The sequence below is a fragment of the Pelodiscus sinensis genome, chromosome 6 (genome assembly GCF_049634645.1).
Source record: "Pelodiscus sinensis isolate JC-2024 chromosome 6, ASM4963464v1, whole genome shotgun sequence".
In the NCBI taxonomy this organism is placed as follows: Eukaryota; Metazoa; Chordata; order Testudines; family Trionychidae; genus Pelodiscus; species Pelodiscus sinensis.
In genome coordinates, this window is record NC_134716.1 from 77849311 (window position 1) to 77868323 (window position 19013).

At 36.6% G+C, this 19013-nt stretch overlaps 1 long non-coding RNA gene across 1 annotated transcript in view; it reads right to left on the bottom strand.

Annotated features, from left to right (window-relative positions):
* LOC142829757 (uncharacterized) overlaps positions 1-15582 on the bottom strand; it is a 34798-nt gene extending 19216 nt beyond the window's left edge. The window contains exon 1 of the long non-coding RNA XR_012904499.1: positions 15365-15582. This is a non-coding gene — a long non-coding RNA (uncharacterized LOC142829757). The remainder of the gene's footprint in view (positions 1-15364) is intronic.
* Positions 15583-19013: the final 3431 nt, after the last annotated feature.

The window sequence follows — 19013 nt, forward strand, 5'->3', positions numbered from 1 at the left end:
GCCATAGGCCCACAACCATGGTTGTTTATCAACACAAGATAGAAATAGAGTATTTAGAAAGAAGAGAGGAAGAAAAGGATATAGGAGGAATTAGAAATAAGTTTTCATTTTGAAGCCCTTACAGCTTTTTAATAGTAATTCCTCTTCTAGTGAATACATTCTAATTGTGTGTGTGTCTTTTCTTTTTACTTGCTTGGTTAATTACATTTACTGCTTAAGCTCTTTCTCTCATGAATTACTATCAGTTTGGATATCATGCTGTTCTGAATTGTTTTGACATATGCAAGTAGGAAAAAGTACTGCAAAAAAAAAATCAAACAAATTACTTAGGTCTGGAACACTTCATTTTTTCAACATCTGTTAATAGAATTGGTACTGCAGACAAGATTCACATTTTGAAATAAACAGATTTGAAAATTGGGGATGATATAGGATGAATTTGGATCTCAGTGCCCAAAGCTTCACGTGCAAAGTCTTTACTGCCACTAAAATATTTGTCTGGGGGAAAGGTCTGAGTGAAAAATAGAAGTCATGGGTGCAGAGACAGAGGCTATATCTGGACGGCAGACTTCTTTCAGAAGAGGCTTTTCCGGAAGCAATCTTCTGACACAACTTCTTCCGAAAGAAAGCATCTACACAGCAGAAGCGCATTGAAAAAGTGATCTGCTTTTTCAAAAGATAGCGTTCATTCAGTGTGGATGCTATCTCACATTTAAGCTGTGATTACTATGGATGGAGTGGCCACCAGGGCACCTGTGCTTTTTCCCCTTTTACTCTTTTTTCGAAAGAACTCCCTCTTCCCTGCCTATACGTGCCTTTTTCCGTAAGAGCTCTTTTGGAAAAAGGCTTCTTCCTCATAGAAAAAGGTTTACCAATGTCAGAAAAGCCCCTCTTTTTTTTTTTTTTTTTTTTTTGAAAGAACGCGATTGCAGTGTGGATGCAAGTGAAGTTTTTTTCAGAAAAACACCTGTTTTTCTGAAAAAACTCTGCAGTATAGTCATACCCAGAAAAGAAAGATAGCAAATAATAAAATGATAGGAAGAAGGGTAAGGAGATAAAAAGACTATACACAATAGGCTAGGAATTGGAGAAAGATGACAAATAAGGACTGCAGTTCTTTCTAGCCTTTATGTAGGTGGAAAGACACCTTGGCATACTTTCTCCACATTGTGCACCCATGGGCAAGATAGAATATCATCATATATGAGCAGCAATACTTAAAACAATTGTAATGTCTGAAAAGAGAAGTGAAATTAAATCTTTTCTTCAGTAAAATGCTTACAGGCATCACCAATATTCGGAATTTGCCAAAGCAGAATTTTCCCTACCTGGATCTGAGATTCATCTTGTTGACTCATATTCAATTAGTTAATCCAATATAATCATCAGCTCCTTTTCAGCACTGCTACTGTGTAGCCTGTTATTCTCCATGTTTTCATTGTGCATTTGATTTTTTTTCATTCCTAAGTGTAGCACTTTTCTTTATTGACTTGTACCTTGTTGATGTCAGACCAATTCTCCAGATTTTCAAGGTTATTTTGACTTCTAATCCTGTCCTCCTAAATGCCCACAGTACCTGTCACCTGCTAGTTTATAAGCATAAAATCTCCACACTGTCATCAATGAAAATATCAACTAGTACTGGACCCAGGACCGACCTCTTTGGGATCACAGTAGATATGCCCTGCCAATTTGATAGCATAACTATTTTTGTATGATTTGGCAATCAGTTTTGCTCTCAGCCAATAAAATTCCACTTAGATCACATTTCCCTTGTTTACTTCTGAGAATGCTAGAGGCTTACTTTTAGTCAAGATATATCACATCTACTATTTTCTCCATCCACTACGCCAATAAGCCTGCCCAAAAAAAGATTGGTGTGGCATAATTTGTTCTTGACAATTCCATACTATTACTTGTGACTCAATTATACTCAAGATGCTTACAAATTAATTGTTTAATAATTTGTTCCAGTATCTTTGCATGTATTAAAATTAAAAAGCAGCAGATTTAAAACAAACAAACAGGAGTTTTTCTTCATTCAGCACATAGTCAACCTATGGAACTCCTTGCTTGAGGATTTTATGAAGACTAGAACTTTAACAGGGTTCAAAAAAAAGCTAGATAGATTCATGGAGGTTAGGTCCATCAATGGCTATTAGCCAGGATAGATAGGAATGGTATCCTAGCCTTTGTTTGTCTGGAAATGGACAACAGGAGAGGGACCACGTAATAATTACCTGTGTGTTCCCTGTTCTGGAGCATCTGGCATTGACCACTGTCAGCAGACAGGATACTGGGCTAGACAGACCTTTAGGCTGACCCAGTATGGCCATTCTTATGTTAAGCTGATGGGTAAATAAATCCCTATGTATGTATAAATCTTTGTTTTCCTTTTTAAAGATGGAGACTATGGACTTCTCTACTACTCTAGAACTTCACTTATCTCCTAAGTTTTAAAAGATCATTGCTAATAATTCTGAGATTTTCTTAATTTACTTTTTTTATGAATTGTACAATTAATTTTTCAGGACCTGTCCACTTGAATACATCTAACTTATGTCGATATTTTTAACCTCTTCTTTTCCTTCCTGGATTGTGTTTCTTCCTCCATGTTGTTAATATAATTATGTTAAGCATCTGGTCCCTTTATAGTAAAGATTATGGCAAAACAGGCATTAAACCTCTCAGCTTTCTTTCTTCCGTGGTTTTAAATTTCAATATTTTTGTAAGTAAGTGTTCTTTTTTATTATTTTCGCAGAACCTAAAATTTGCTAGGCATCTCACTCTAAAGGTAAGACAAAAAGTTTCCCTTCCCAGAGAATTTTCAATCTAATGTCGACATAACATAGAATCATAGAATATTAGGACTGGAAGGGACCTTGAGAGGTCATCCAGTCTAGTCCCCTGCCCTCATGGCAGGACCCAGTACTTTCTAGACCATCCCTGATAGACATTTATCTAACCTACTCTTAAATATCTCTAGAGATGGAGAGTCCACAACCTCCCTAGGCAATTTATTCCAGTGTTTAACCCCCCTGACAGTTAGGAACTTTTTCCTAATGTCCAACCTAAACCTCCCTTGCTGCAGTTTAAGCCCATTGCTTCTTGTTCTATCCTCAGAGGCCAAGATGAACAAATTTTCCCCCTCCTCCTTATGACACCCTTTCAGATACCTGAAAATGGCTATCATGTCCCCCCCTCAGTCTTCTCTTTTCTAAACTAAACAAACCCAATTCTTTCAGCCTTCCTTCATAGGTCATGTTCTCTAGACCTTTAATCATTCTTGTTGTTCTTCTCTGGACCTTCTCCAGTTTCTCCACAGCTTTCTTGAAATGCGGTGCCCAGAACTGGACACAATACTCCAACTGAGGCCTAACCTGTGCAGAGTAGAGCGGAAGAATGACTTCTCATGTCTTGCTCACAGCACACCTGTTAATGCATCCTAGAATCACATTTACTTTTTTTGCAACAGCGTCACACTATTGACTCATATTTAGTTTGTGGTCCACTATAACCCCTAGATCCCTTTCTTCTATATTCTTTTCTAGACAGTCACTTCCCATTCTGTATGTGTGAAACAGATTGTTCCTTTTTAAGTGGAGCACTCTGCATTTGTCCTTATTAAACTTCATCCTGGTTACCTCAGACCATTTCTCCAATTTGTCCAGGTCATTTTTAATTATAACCCTGTCCTACAAAGCAGTTGCAACCCCTCCCAACTTGGTATCATCTGAAAACTTAATAAGCGTACTCTCTATGCTGATATTGAAGTAGAAACAACGAGTTGTCCTGTGACACCTTAGAGATTATCGAATATATAGGATCATGAGCTTGTATGTGTAAGCTCATGATCCTATATGTTTGTTAGTGTCTAAGATGCTACAGGACTACCCATTTTTCAAGTTACAGACTAACATGGCTACTCCTCTGTGGTATTAAAGTTGTGGTTACCAAACTTTTTACAAAGTCAACCATCATTTGCATTTTGTCCCTTTTTCCCAAGGCCACCCAGCATCAAAAGTAATACTGACAATCTGCAGCAACACTCCCACCCCACTCCATCCACCAAGAACCTAATTTTGTCTTGATGTTGAGAGGTCCAAAAAGAGGAGTTTAGAGAGCAAGGCCTCCCCAAATTCATCCTGCAGCAGTGACCTCTGTCCCATGGAGTTGGACTCCTCACCCTTGGCATTACAACCTGGCTCACAGGATTGAGGTACTGTTCACTCAAATTTGGCCCTGTTGTGATGAGGGTGTGAGGGTGGAGGGGGAATTCAGGTTAAATTTGAGTGATACTGGGGCCACTTACGACAAACAAGAATTCCTAGAAAAATGTAAAATGAGAAGTTAGCCTTTTGAAGCACATCAAGAAGGAACTTCCATGTACAAGAGACAAAATGAAAAGGCATGATTTATTTGTGTGAAAAGTAAACAAATGTTGGTATACAAAAGTAGATATGGCTGCATTATAATAAACTGGACTGGACATGTGAGGAAAGGCTAAGTCAGGGAGGTTTTTGAACTCAATAGCAAAAGGTTTAAAACTGAGAAAAAAGGGACACAGTGAAAGTATTCAAGAAGTTGATGTGTTCCAATTTATAGGCCAGAAAGATGATGTTAGCAGCTCGTTTTGTACCAACTGGAAGATGGAGACACCTTGTTGTCATTATTAATTCTCTATATTTCAATAGCCCAATCAAAGTACACTTTGTCCCCACTAAATAGTCAACTCGGGTTATCTGCACTGGAGTTAATCTAAGGTAACCTGAGAGGACTTAAGTGAGAATGGCATACAAAGAAATAACTGTCAAGTCATGCAGGGTAAGGGTGTTAAGCAACTGTCAAGTTGTGCTGACTCAACCTGTCACCAACACCTCCTGATGAAATTGCCATTTCAAGTTGAAATCAGCTTGATTTCAACTGTACTTAAGGGTTTGTGTAGTGGATAAAACTCATGGGCTGCTCTAGTTAGGGGCAACCCATTACATTATAACTTGAATTAACTCTGAGTGAAGACAACGGCCTCCTCCCCATTTTGGACCAGACGATAGCTATGGAACAATGCCAGAGAGAGCAAATAAAGTATTGGGAACAACTGTGTCCTTACTCATTTACATATATCATTTTTTCAAGCTATTCCTACTATGCCTGTCACCGTAATAGTTAGGCAGTACCATAACATTAAGAGTATGTCTAGACAGCAGCTCTATTTTAAGATACATCTGGTATCCTGAAATAGCATTTTCCAGATCTTAATAGCACTCCCATTATTTTAAAATGCAATCAAAATCATGGGCTTGCTATTCCGCTATCCTGGTAATCTTTGTTTCATGAGGATTAAGGGACTTGTCGGAATAGCAGCCTATTTTGAAATTTAGCACTATATAAACAGCACCAAATTTCAAAATAGACTATATCAAAATAAGCTCAAAATAAGCTATGCAATTTGCATAGCTCAAATTGTGTAGCTTATTTTGAGTTAGTGCAGTTGTGTAGATGCACTCAAATATCATACAATGATCACTCAGATAAAATGAAGTGCTACGATGTATCAGACTGCTGTTATAGGTGTAAGAAAGGTTAAAATATATTTGTTTACTGCGTGTTTTTCCTGGATGTTTGTTCTGATAGGAAAATTGTAAAATTGTACTGGTTAGCTCACCAGGTTCACAGAGGGAAAGAGAAAAGTTTAAACTTGAGAGTTAATTCATACAGAACACAGTTTTGTTTCTTTAAAAATCTGCTGTGAGGAGTCAAGGGTTCTTTATTTGATAAAAAGTCTGAAATTTTTAATTTAGACATTTTATTCCTTGATAGAGGGCAACCCGGGGTTCACACTTGAGGCTGTATGTGACATTGGGTCTTTGCCAATTTTTTCCAATAAATGCTATTACCTTACCTACTTTTTCTCTCTAATATCCTGGGACTAATGCAGCTACAACACCACTGCATGCATTTTTTCCCTTGTGGCAGTTGTCCTTGTCTGAAAACAGGCTGAAGTTGATTGGCTGACATGGTTTTGTTTCTTCAGACAGAATGCTGTACAAATATCCAAAGGCTTTTGCCTCATCTTTCATATATTGTCCTATTACATGATCTGAAGCAGAAGCTAGATTCTGTTAGTGTAATGAAGTACCACTCTCTCCCAACACGCTCAGAATATTAACAAACTTGAATAAAATCTCACATAGTGAGAACTAGTCAAAGAAATAGGAGGAAATCACAAAATATTCACTTTTTTCGCAAAACATTTTTACATTCATTTTACCAGCTCTGTTACTAAGCTATACAATTAGCTCCAATATTTAAAAAAAAAACAAGCAAACACATTTTGCTAAGTTTTGAACATATTTATCTATTCCACACTCCACAGATAAGCTCAAAAGCAGGTCTGAAAGATCAATGTAACATGAGATAGGAAGTGGCAGGACATTTGATTCCTTTTTTAGATTTATTTGACCTTAGTTCTAGTGCTGGTGTGATCTGCTAAAGTCAGCTATGGTTGCTGAAGCATTAGTTAGCCATTTAGAAAGTGGTACAGAGCTAGGGCACTAGAGCTGATTTTAATGGCATTTGGGGGCCTAGCTCCATTTTCTGTCCTGGAAAGCTTCCCTCTTTCCACCAGAAAGAATGGGAGAATGGATAAACTATTAGTGTGGTAAATGCAGTTGGGGTTTGCTTTTGATTTTCACTTTAAGACCTATTTGGGAGCCTCAGATTTTAATACCATGAAGAATTATGAAGAGAGTAAAAAAAAATAATTGCCAGCAATTAACTAGTTATATGAAAAGAAAGGAGAAGTGTATAAATCCTCTCACTTTCTTTATTATGGCTGTCTTATTTTGTTTTTATATGCACCATCTTATACACTATTCTAGTAATAAAAAGAAACCCAAACTCCACTGCCTTTGCTAATATTAACTTTACAGCTCAGACTCATTTCTAATGTAACATATTGCACAAAAATTGTAGCAAAGCAAAAAATAAGAGTATTCCAACCTCCATAGATTTTTTAAAGCTGGTGTCATTCAAGCTGAGGTAAATTTTTTTAAAGTGCCGAAGATGCACAAAAGGAGATTGGAGTTGTGATACCTAAGAAAATCATTATGATTCAGATAGCTTGAGTTAGACGCCTACACTCCTTATACAGTACATAGAGAGAGAGAGCTGCCTAACATTGGTATTCTCAAAAACAAGCATGCCTGGCAGGGAGCTGCCTAAGGTAACCAATGGGTGATACTGACAGAGGAGTAAGCCCCATTTTATCCTGGAGATAGCACCTGTCACACAGCTTTTGCAGTTTAGTTTTACTATTGACTAGGACAGACCTGCTCTACTTTGTTTTTTCATTAATAGTATTTCCCTAATTGAATTAAAGTCTGTTAATTTATTCCATAGTCAGATACAGGGAAAATACTACAGCCAAAGAGGTGAAAATATGAAAAAATATATTTATTATTATAAGCAATAAGAGCTGGGGAAGGGAACTTGCAAAAGAAGTCAGCATCCCTTACACCTCAGTCAATAGCAGATTGGGTTAATCAGGGAGAACAATAGATTTTTTTGGCCAAATCTTCAGCTTATGTAAAACAAATGTAGCCTAAGTGGAACTATACTAGTTTTACACCAGATGATGACCTAATCGTCTATTTTAAGTGGCCTGCACTCACTGGAACTCTTGGGGCCCAACTGCACTCTCATTCAATGGAGTTGAATGTTAATTTGTGCAGAAGTCTGCCTCTCTTTTGCAAGTTCATACAATCATTAAGTAAGCTTCTTTTTGGTTTTCAAAATCCAAGACCATCCAAGACCATGTCAGAGATAATTGTATTGCCAACTGTAGTAATTGAAAATCATGATGCTCCCCCCACCCACACCCAGAAAATCAAGACTAGCTAAAACAAACATGTAATTTTTAAAATATAAATTTCAAATTTTACTTGTCTTCTGGTATTTGAGCCTTAAGTTTTCACTGTTCTAAGCTTCTGTCCACAACCAGTGGGCTAGACACATACTTTTGTGGTGATGAGACCTAAGATTTTCCATACATTCACCTGACTGCAGAGGCTGTAGATTTAAGAAAACACACCAAAATTATCATAACTGTGATAAAACTCAGAGAGTAGGCAACACTGTGGCAATGTCTTTGAATAACATCTAAAACACTGAAGGGTACATCTACACAGCAGCATTATTTTGGAATAATTTACATTATTCTGAAATAAAGAGTGTGTCTACACAGCAAGCCATTATTTTGAAATAATGTCAAGCTGGAGGACTTCTTACTCCAACTCCCGGTAACCCTCATTTTACGAGGAGTAAGGGATGTTGAAGGAAAATGTTCTTCCTTCAACCTCCTGCTGTGTAGATAGTACCAAAAGCAAAGCTAAACTATTTGGTCTTAAGCTACGCAATTGACGTAGCTCAAGTTGCGTAGCTTATTCTAACTTTAGCCCTGCTGTGTAGACATACCATAAGAGATTTCATGCGCTTGGGACAGAGTTAAAACATAGTCACACATAAGTTAGAACAGTATTTGAGAGAAAAATGTATTTGCCTACTCTTTTGATAATTGCTTTCTGGGATTTTGTGATATGTAAGCATTGATGTCACATTTTCTTTTTAGTTTCTCTCTGAATGGTAATAAAAGGTATATTCATTTTGTAATCAAATTCAGAAAAAAATCCTGATTTTATGGATGCTCATTTTTCTCAACATTACTATGACTGTATGTTACAAGAGAGATTGGATTTCACCTCAAAAGTACATTTGCTTCTTTAGTTCATGTTTTGGTAACTTAATGAATATTCCCTTGATAGTTATGCTTTTGAAAACACTATGACATGCTTGGGTTTCATTTAAATGTACAGATGAACAAATATTCCTTCTGGTATCCAATTAGCATTTTCAATTTATAATAAACAAATTGACTTTACTAAGGTCAGTGTGAGGACTGACCGAGTCAAGAGACTAATTAAGTGAACAAAGATTTAATATTTTGATAGATAAGAACTCTTTCACCTTTCATTTTGGCATCTGGGCATTCCAGATACAAAACTAGGACATATAGAAAATGTCCACTCAATGCCTATAGAAATAAAATTTAAAAATTCTAGGCACTGCAAGCAATCTAATCTCGTTCAATTACAAATCACCATAATGAAGATAGCCTAATACCATATGCAATGGAAGGATTCTAGCTTCTGGAAAGGATTCTGTCAAATGCCTGGCAAATTAATTTTGAGACTCTTAAAACCTTCCAGATGCAACGCAAAAGACAGTGCTGAAAAGAAAACCACAGTGATTAAGTCTATAATTTATTTTACTTCTGCTCAATTATGCTTAAAAATAGATAAGTTTCCTTTACTGTTACAGCTATGGAGTGTCTCAGCATATTTCTACATATATCAATTCTAATTACCTTTCTAAACAATTAATAGAGAAAAATCTATCACTGCATAGAGCAACATGAGAGAAGGTGTACTCTATCAAGTGAATATTGTGAATATTCAGGTCATGTTCAATATAATCAGGAGAGATAAAGATGACAAACAGGGATCATTTTTTCAAAGAAATAAACCCTTATTATTTATAATCTGCATTTTTAAAACAATACCCTTCAGGAATGTGCCTGTTGTATTCACAGCAAAGAAGGCTCTTGTTTATATTTTGTGACAAGAACATCAAATGTGGCTCTTTTATTACAGCAAAATATGAAGCAAAGAGTTATCATCACACACTATAACATTGCCGATTTCAGAAAAGCGTGGGCAAGACACTGATCAGTCAGAAAGTAAATCACCTGATTCTATCTGCAATTCAAACAATCTATGACTACTTACAATCTTCTCCAGCTGTCAAAATGTGGTCACAACTAAAGCATGGAACCTGCATGCAGTTAAAACTTCCTGCAACCCAATCCTGTTGTTCTAATGTATGAGGAAATTCATAAATACAGGTTGCTCTGTCTTTTCACCAGCATGCAATATATTCATCTGATAGAGTATTATTATATGAGTGTTTTATTTCCTTTAGTGTCAGATGGGCTAAACTCCCTACTACTCCTAGTCAGTTTCTCATGTATAGTGCTCAACACTATGCAAGCAATCTAATCCCAGACAATATGCACCCCTTTCAAGTATACATGGAAGAATACAGAGATGGATACAAACCTCTGAGAAAGGCCATATTTGAATGTGAGAAATACTAGCTAACCAGACACTGATCTAAATGCTTCCTCTATGTGATTGGTACACCAATCAAAAGCATCACCACTACAACTGCAGACCCTCTCAGCTGGGAGAAGCTTAGTGTGTTTGACTACGTAAAAATATACATCTAGCGCAGGTACATAAAGCCAACCCTAGAAACCTTTGTCTAAATACAGTAAATAAAGGCTGATGCCCCAACCAGCACCATATTTCAGATGTTTCAGATAATGCATGGGGCCGGAGCACCCCAAGAGCAGAGTCGTGGGAGTGGGTTGGGGGCAGCAAAGCCAGGCAGCAAAGCCAGGCAGGTGGGCCAGAGGAGGTCAGGTCACCGGGTTCTCTCAAGACAGCAGCCAGGAGGTCTGTTTATACTGCTCTGTATACTATGCACTAAAATAGAGGTACAATATTTATATTTTGATTTATTTATAATTCTATGGTAAAATAAGAAAGTAAGCATTTTTTTCATTCTATTGTGCTGTGATTTTGTATATTGTGTGATTTTGATGTCTCATTTTGCAAGCAAGTAGTTTTTAAGAGAGGTGAAATATGGGGCAATGCAATGACTAATCAGGCTCCAGAATTGGGTACAGTAGTCTGCAAAGGTTGAGAGTTGCTGGTCAAGTGGATAGGGCACTGAACTGGGACAAAGAAGAAGTAGATGCTGTTCATATGTACACTGCTGGTTGCTTGCACAAACCGTTTTGCCTTTCAATACCTCAGTTTCTCCATCAATAAAATGGGGAGGATACTAGCCTCCATTTCTTATGCACTTTAGGATCTATTGAGGAAAGGTGCTATATAAAAGCTAAGTTTTGTTATTTGTGTCAGTGAGATTAAAGGGAATGTTGTAGACTGCACCCGTACATCAGGCAGTGATGCAATTTCTTACTACAACTGTCCTGTTGTTAGTACCCTTTCCCCCTGATGAGACTTCAAACATCTGTGACAACCAACTGATATTGACCTCTTCTGCCTGGTGAGTAACCATCTATGATTTATGATTTTGTATTCTGCCTTGACCTAATTAGGTTGATAAACAGCATAATGCATCAAAATAGCCCATCTTCTCTAGTCGGAAATCTATTTATCTTTAATATGTCTATTGGCTAGAGTTTACCTCATCCATTTTACAATGTGGCTGACAGAGAGGAACCTGAGACTAGTATTCATTTTAGAATTAATCTGATGGCTATTCTTTTGTTTAATGTTAAGAAAGTGGGTATCTATGCAGCCAAGTACTCTTCCGGTTTGACAAAACAAAACAAATATCTAATTGTTGTTAACATACTTCTTGGAGCATGGAGTATGTACTTACCATGTGTAAGCATACCTGGTTTGTACATTTTTCTGGTTTAACATCACTCAGCTGGTACAGAACAGCTTTTTATCAGGTTTTGTTTAGATTCACATCTTCATATCTGATTTTTTTCCAGAAGTCACACACTACTCAGCAGGATGGGGGTGTTCACACCGGCAGGGTTTTTGTACTCATAAATATAACATCTTTATCCTAAATATATCAGTCATGATGTAGAAATTATTTAGTGTGCATTGTAGTTTCCAACATAGGCTAAGCATTTACCAATCACAGATGAAAATGAACTCTCATTTTAAAGGGTGAATAGCATAAAAATGAGCAAGTTACTCATAAGGTGTTTAATCAATATGGTTAATTTTCCCCTGGCAACTCATGGTGTTAGGTTGTGTTTATTCAGTCTCATTGTCAAGGTACCTATGTGAAAAGGATTAAGAACTGGTACAAGAAGTGAATGTGCAAGAACTTTTATCTCTGATCAACAGTTCATTGAATAAATTACAGCATGGTTATGGGCTTCAGAGTTTGTTCATCATCATGGCTATTGTAGCAATTTCATACCAAACTTCATTTGTCTGTGTCATTTTGCTTAACTTCTAGTACTCAATAAATTTGTCTTCATATTTATAACATTTCATCATAAAGACTGCCGATGGACACTAGAACTATGCAGCAATTTGTGGAACATGAGAGCATTTTCTGTCGAGATTTTACTTTTGAAAGGTGTGTCCTTACATTTATATATAATGTGATTTGAAAGTTAGAAAGTCTCTGGAAATTGATTTTTAAAATTCTGTTAGTTGAATAGTTACATAAGGCAGCAAGCCCTAAAAAAAAAGCTATATAAAAATTACAACCTCATTTTCAGAGGTAATATACACTCACAAACCTTATTGAAAAGATTGAATGTTTCAAACTCAGACTATTAGGATCTTTTGCATAATGTATATATTTCCTCAAGCAGTTTGCTCTATACTAATTTATGAAGATCTGGCTGCTGCTTTTCAGCTGGGGTCTTCTCTTTTTTCCCTACTCAACAGGATGAAATAGCTGGTAAAAATGTGCCTTCGGATTTTTTGTTAATACAAATATGGCCTTTTATTGAAACAAAAGTTGTCTAAGGGACAGACAATATTTTGTACAGACAATATTCTGTTATTCATGGAACAAAACCTTTACAACATTGCTAAGTGAAGTAATCTAGCATTATATGTCAGTAAACAAATTAAGGGCATTGTAAATCATAAACTGCATATGTAAATACAAACATGGGGTGTTTTTAACCAAGTTTCTTTACAAAAAACATAACACCACAAATACAATGCCTATCACTGATCCTGGTTTTAATATTTTTATGCTTTTACAGTATACACACTTTTTTTGCCACTGATGAGCTTAGAAACCACATTATGATCACTTGCTCCATTCATGTGAACAAGTGGGTTGCGCTCATGAAAGCTCATGATAATATCTACATTTTTGTTAGTCTCTAAGGGTATAGCTACACTAGCCACCCTAGTTCAGATTAGGGTGGCTAATGTAGTCGTTCGAACTTGCAAATGAAGCCCGGGATTTAAATATCCCGGGCTTCATTTGCATGTTCCCAGGCGCTGCCATTTTTAAATGCCCGGTAGCTCGAACTACCTGCCCGCAGCTACACACGGCACGGGATTCCTTAACTTTTGGGATTCCTTAATATTCTGAAAGACTCAGAAATCCTGATCTAACTCCTACTTGAAGTTGGTTGTTGTAGCCATTAACTTCAATGTGTATTGGATTGCGTGCCACAGATCCCAGCCTTCAGCCTCTATTCAGATTAAAACTTCAACAGCCATCAAGACTTACAGCTGTTATATTCATGTTAGTCCCAGGATAATAGAAACAAGATGGGTGCAGTAATTTTTTTTATTGGATCAACTTCCACTGGTGAGAGAGACACCTTTTGAGATTACACAGAACTCCAACCCAAAAAAGAGCTCTATGTAAGCCCAAAACTTCTCTCTCACACCAACAGAATTTGCTGTGGTAAAAGATAGTACCTCCCCAGCCTTCTCTTTCTAATAGTTTGTGTTTGGAATTTGGAGATCACTGCGAAGAAAATAGATTCAAGTCTTGCTACTTATTAACCTCATTGGAGGTTTTTTTTCAATAATCATTGATATTTAAGAAACAGAAATAATGGCTTATTAAATTGAACTTAAAAGCCTGCTTGAGACATTTGGATTCAGCTCAAGTGCCAGCAATGTTCATTTTTCAAGCAGTAGCTGGACCACAAAGGACCTTATTATTCCGAGAAATTATATATGTGTGTTGATCAAAAACTGAGTCACTACCCATTGTATCTCTTTGTATAAAAAAATCATTATGCTTAACTGTCTTCACACAAAGAAAAATATATTTAGCCAAACCTTGTGATCCTTACTGAGGGAAGTCAAGGACTTCAGGACATGGTCTATTTGGAGTGTCAAGCCAGTAAATGAATGTAATTAATTTATTTTAACAATTTAAAATTGCTTTATAAAATACTTTATCATCGTGCTAACCTGATACAATCAGGGTAATTCCTTTGAGGATATTGGGACTATTTGTCTGAATAAAGCAAGCGTAGAGTACAATTTTATCTTGTCTACAAGTAATAACAGAGAACAATCACCAAAAGGCTTAAGTGAAACTTTTTTTCTACATATGAGATAGTACCATCAATTCCAAATATGATCCTGAATACCACAGTCATACAGGATAAGAACTTCCTCCAGCAATAAATAACACGGAGGCTAATGGCAAAGGAAGAGCTCATGACAGGGGCCAATAAAGTGTCTCCATTCAATGAACTGTAGTCGGGATGAGGGGCAGGGGGGAGGAAGTGTTAATGAGCTCTCACAGCACCACCCTCCGGCCTAGCACCACAATCCTAATCCTAGCCCAGTGCTGAGAGGAGGCCCAGGGTTCGGAGCCTACTCCATAGTCACCCTGCAGTGAGGGCACCTGTCCCATGGGGCTGTACCCAGCTCTCCACCTGACCTGTTGAGCTCTTGCAAACAGGGTCACAGACCCATTCAAACTTGGCACCCATGCTAAGGTCAGCCCATGCTAAGGTCACCCCAGGCTTCTAGCCTGTATTTTGCTTCAGCTACACCAGACTAACACGGCTACATTTCTATCACTATGCCCCAGGCTTCTAGGGCATTGTGCAGCAATAAGACCTCCTCGATAGCAGGTACAAGGTACATTGTGCACACTAGGTCTCCTGACTAGGGTAGAAGGGGTTGTGGTGAGCCACAGAAAAGGATGCAAGTGAAATCCTGGCCTTGCTGATGTCAATGGCAAAAATCCCATGGACTTAACGAGCCCAGGATTTCACCCTTCTAGTTAAGGGTCCACACTGCCTTTGTTTTATTCCCTAGACCTGCATAGAAACCTTTGAGTGTCCTCACCCTTCAATTTGCATATATGACTGGTTAAAATGCAAATATTTATAACAAAAATATTTTAGCTCACCTCTGCTATTAGAACATTAATTCACTTAAAAACATAAAAAAATATTAAAGGAGGATTGTAATATTGGCACATTTCAGCATTATGCAATTCGGTAGTACTTTAAGCTTGACATTTATATCCTGCAGGAAGATGACTCTTTAAAACCAAGGTACATGTATTATCAGTACTGGCACTTTGCAGTTTTTTAGAAATCCTTAGCTGAAAGAAGTAAAAGGATTTCTGGTGTATGAGGATCAGAAATATCTTCAGTGTGAATGGAAATTTTACATATCATGCTACATGCTGTTTCTGGGTTAACCAAAGAAGGATCTGTCATGCCAATTTCAGTACTTACATTGAGATACCAAAGTGTTTTTTCCATGTAGAACTCCAAAGAGAAAAATTAGCCTTGCTGGAGGTTGTCTCTGGCAACATTTCCATCATATCTGACCTGACTTGATGGACTCTAGTGACTTGTTTCAGTGGAGAAAAAAGAAAAAGAAAAAGAAGATAACTTTGAACATAGCAAGTAGAGTCTAAACCAAAGTCCTTCCTGTGGACTCTTCTAAAGGAAACACATTACTACAGGTGCTCAATACTATTCTAGAATAGCATTCTTCAAAAGGAGACCTCTTAAGGAAATGATCTAACAAATGGTCAACTTTCAAACATTAAAAAAAACCCCACCTCTTCTATATGGATTCTCAGTAAATAAGGCTTTTCACCCCCCGACACCCATGAGTGGCAAGTATAGATCAATGCTTTATTTTATCTTCATTATAATTTTTTTGTAATCTGGCTTTTCTTCAAAAACATCTTGCCTGCTAAATGGCTGATCCTACATGGTGATCCATACAGTGAAATATGTAAGAATGAGAAAGAAATAAAACACAACTATGCACATGCTTCAAGTTAAGCTCATGCTTAAAGGCTTTGATGGATCTTGGCCATAGTTTTAGATGTCTTGTAGAATGGACTTCTAACATATTAGCCCAATTCTTATTTGCTTTTTGTGTCTTCTATTGTATTCCTTAGAACTACATCAGAAAATAAACAAATCCATCTAAATAGTGTGAGAAACTCAAATTTGACCTTCATTTCTTGTTGTTTTAAAATTAAACATTAAATCAGCTAATTGCTATGGTGTACATAAACCAGGGGTGGGAGGACTGCTTGCAAGAAAATATATAATAGAAATGCATTTACAATAGGTGTTAAGGAAATCCTAAAAGCTTAATTTCCACTCTTAATATACCAATCTTCAAAAAAAAAGGCATTATACCTTCCCTATGTTGCATAATGCCAGTCAAATAATAAAGTGGTGAAGTTGAACTGAAAATGGTAGAAGAAAGTTTTAACTACAAGACTCAACGACTAAACTGTTTTTCCTGAAAAGGGTTATATAAAACTTTACATGTCCTACTTTTAATCAATGATCCACAGAAATCATTGGTAACATGGCCATTAAAGAAGGATTAATTTATTTTCATGAAGTCTAAAAGGATGGAAAACAGAAAAGTAATTAACTATTATCTCATTTTTCTAATAACTATGAACTTACTAATTAGACTAATAGTCAAAATGTGCAGATGGGTATGCATTCTAGCATCAACTAATCCAAAACATTTACAAGAAAATTCTTAAGTTAATAAAAATGCAAATTATTTAGAGAACTTACGATAGTCCACTGATGTGTTGTTATCAGTTTATTCTAGCTTTCATATGACAATTTCTTTTAATTTTCAGCAGAATACTGAATAATTAAAAAAGATAAACAGGGCTCCTCTGCTGTGCAATAATTATACTATGTTATAGTGAATGTCCAAATTGGTTTTCAACACAGAAGCTTATTTTCAATTATTGACCACATATTTGTGAAAAGAAGCCTTCTCTCTATAATATACTCTGAGATCAGTCATTTTTAACAAATTGGATCAAAACTGGTTTCGAGCCCATCTGTAATAAATAGTAGCCAAAAGATTCAAAGACACTTACAATATTTTGTATTTCTAGCAACATACTTTATTTTAGAAATGAAATGTTGCATGTAACTAGCTCTTTATATGGACTAATCTCTTCTTCCATTTATAAAAACCATTATTTCACAGGAAGATGCTTATATTTGAAAGTAGGAAACTGATATAAACATTCTACCATTACTGTCAATAGCTGTGACCAAAAAATGCTCTAAATATCATTAAAAGAGTATAGTATGAAATGGACACCAGACATATGCTTACAGCTATCATATTTAATGTAATATTGTTTGATGCAATACAATTAATTACACCTTTGCTACATGAAGAATAAGAAACATGTCATAGCATGTATGTTATATAAGTTTAGTAGGACTGAGACAGGAGAGAAAGGTAAATAAACACTGAAACCTAAGTACTCTGTATAAAGTATATTTACATCATGTACAGAACTTGAGACTATTTCATACATTGAACTCTGCACCTCAGACTATCAGTACCAGTGTTCAACCATTAGTGAGGTTAACAAAGATGAGAATGGAGAAGGATAAAAGCAACTTAAGGTGATAGACACATTATTTACAGCCAACCAGAACACAAGTTTTCAAGGAGATTTAATTGTGCAGGAAGTTGGAAAAAGAGAAATAGATGTATATTAACATTTCTTATCAAGAAATTGTGTAATGATCTGTAACACAGACATGGCTTGCCAGTTTTCATCAAACTTTTCAGAAACATTCACCTTTTGCATTCAGAGTTAAAACTGGCAACATTCAGGTCATATCAGTTTTCTAAACCAAAGTTATAAGCAGGATCTGTGCTCATTTCACTGTCCCCATCAGTATCTGACCCACATTGAGAAGCTAATGATTCAACCAGCAAATCAAATGTAGTGATGAATCCTGATCATGTACCACCTGAAGCATGTTGAATATATATGGGTTGCAGTTGATAAGCTTTTTCATTGTTAATTCCACCCCCTCCGAATGAGTGGCAAGTACAGATCAATGTTTTATTTTATCTTCACTACAGTTTTCTTGCAATTTGGCTTTTCTTCAATATCATTTTGCCTGCTAAATTGTCGATCCAGCAAGGTGATCCATACAATGAAGTACTCGAGCATTTGAACTGAAACAGAACTATGCACATACTCAAAGGCTCTGATGGATCTTGGCCCATAGTGCTCAGCACCCTTCCAGAATGGGATCCTGACACAGCAGCCAATTTTCTTATTTGCATTTTGTATCTTGTACAGTTTTCCTTACAAGAGCATATGCCACATTACACAACAGCGGATTTTATACATGTTTTAGATATTTTGTCTGGTTTTAGTGTGGACAATTTATCTTCCTCTGCCTTCAAAGCCAGGAGTTTCCTCCCACCCCCAATTAATCTTCCTGTGTGGGGCTCTGGAGAAGCCACATAACCCTTTAAAACAGACCTTACACATTTATAGGTCAGAATCTCCAGATCTTCCTGTAGAAGAAACAAGTGCTGAATTTCACTGGAAATCCGAGTCTCTTTTCTTATTAAGTATCTCTGAAACTTGGGACAACTGCATAGCTCAAAGGAAGCAAGAAAACCTTATTTAGTTTCAGATTTTAAACCATGATCTGATTTTTGTAGCCTTATTCTTCTTAAAGGGGGAGAAAAGAAAGATGAAAGCTTCTCTTCAGTTAGGTCAAGAATCTTAGATATATGGTCAGGAAAAATAATATTATTGTAGGGCTCATCAGCTAATACTGTTTTTCACAATCTTACATGTTCTTTTTCTCTGTTTTTAACCATGAAAGAAAATGAAGGGTTGTTTCTGGTTTTCTATTGGGGAAGCTGTGACAAGTAGCAAATATGTTTGCTCCCTGCCTGAATATCTCTATCTGCAGTCAATTCTTAGACAAAAATGCATAGAACCAGGCACTGATGTTTACAATTAAATCCCTGAAAGCGGAGCATGTTATTTGTGAACGCCTCTGTTCCAATTTTTCTAAGATAATGCCCAGACTCTGCATTGCCGATTTCTTCTTCAAG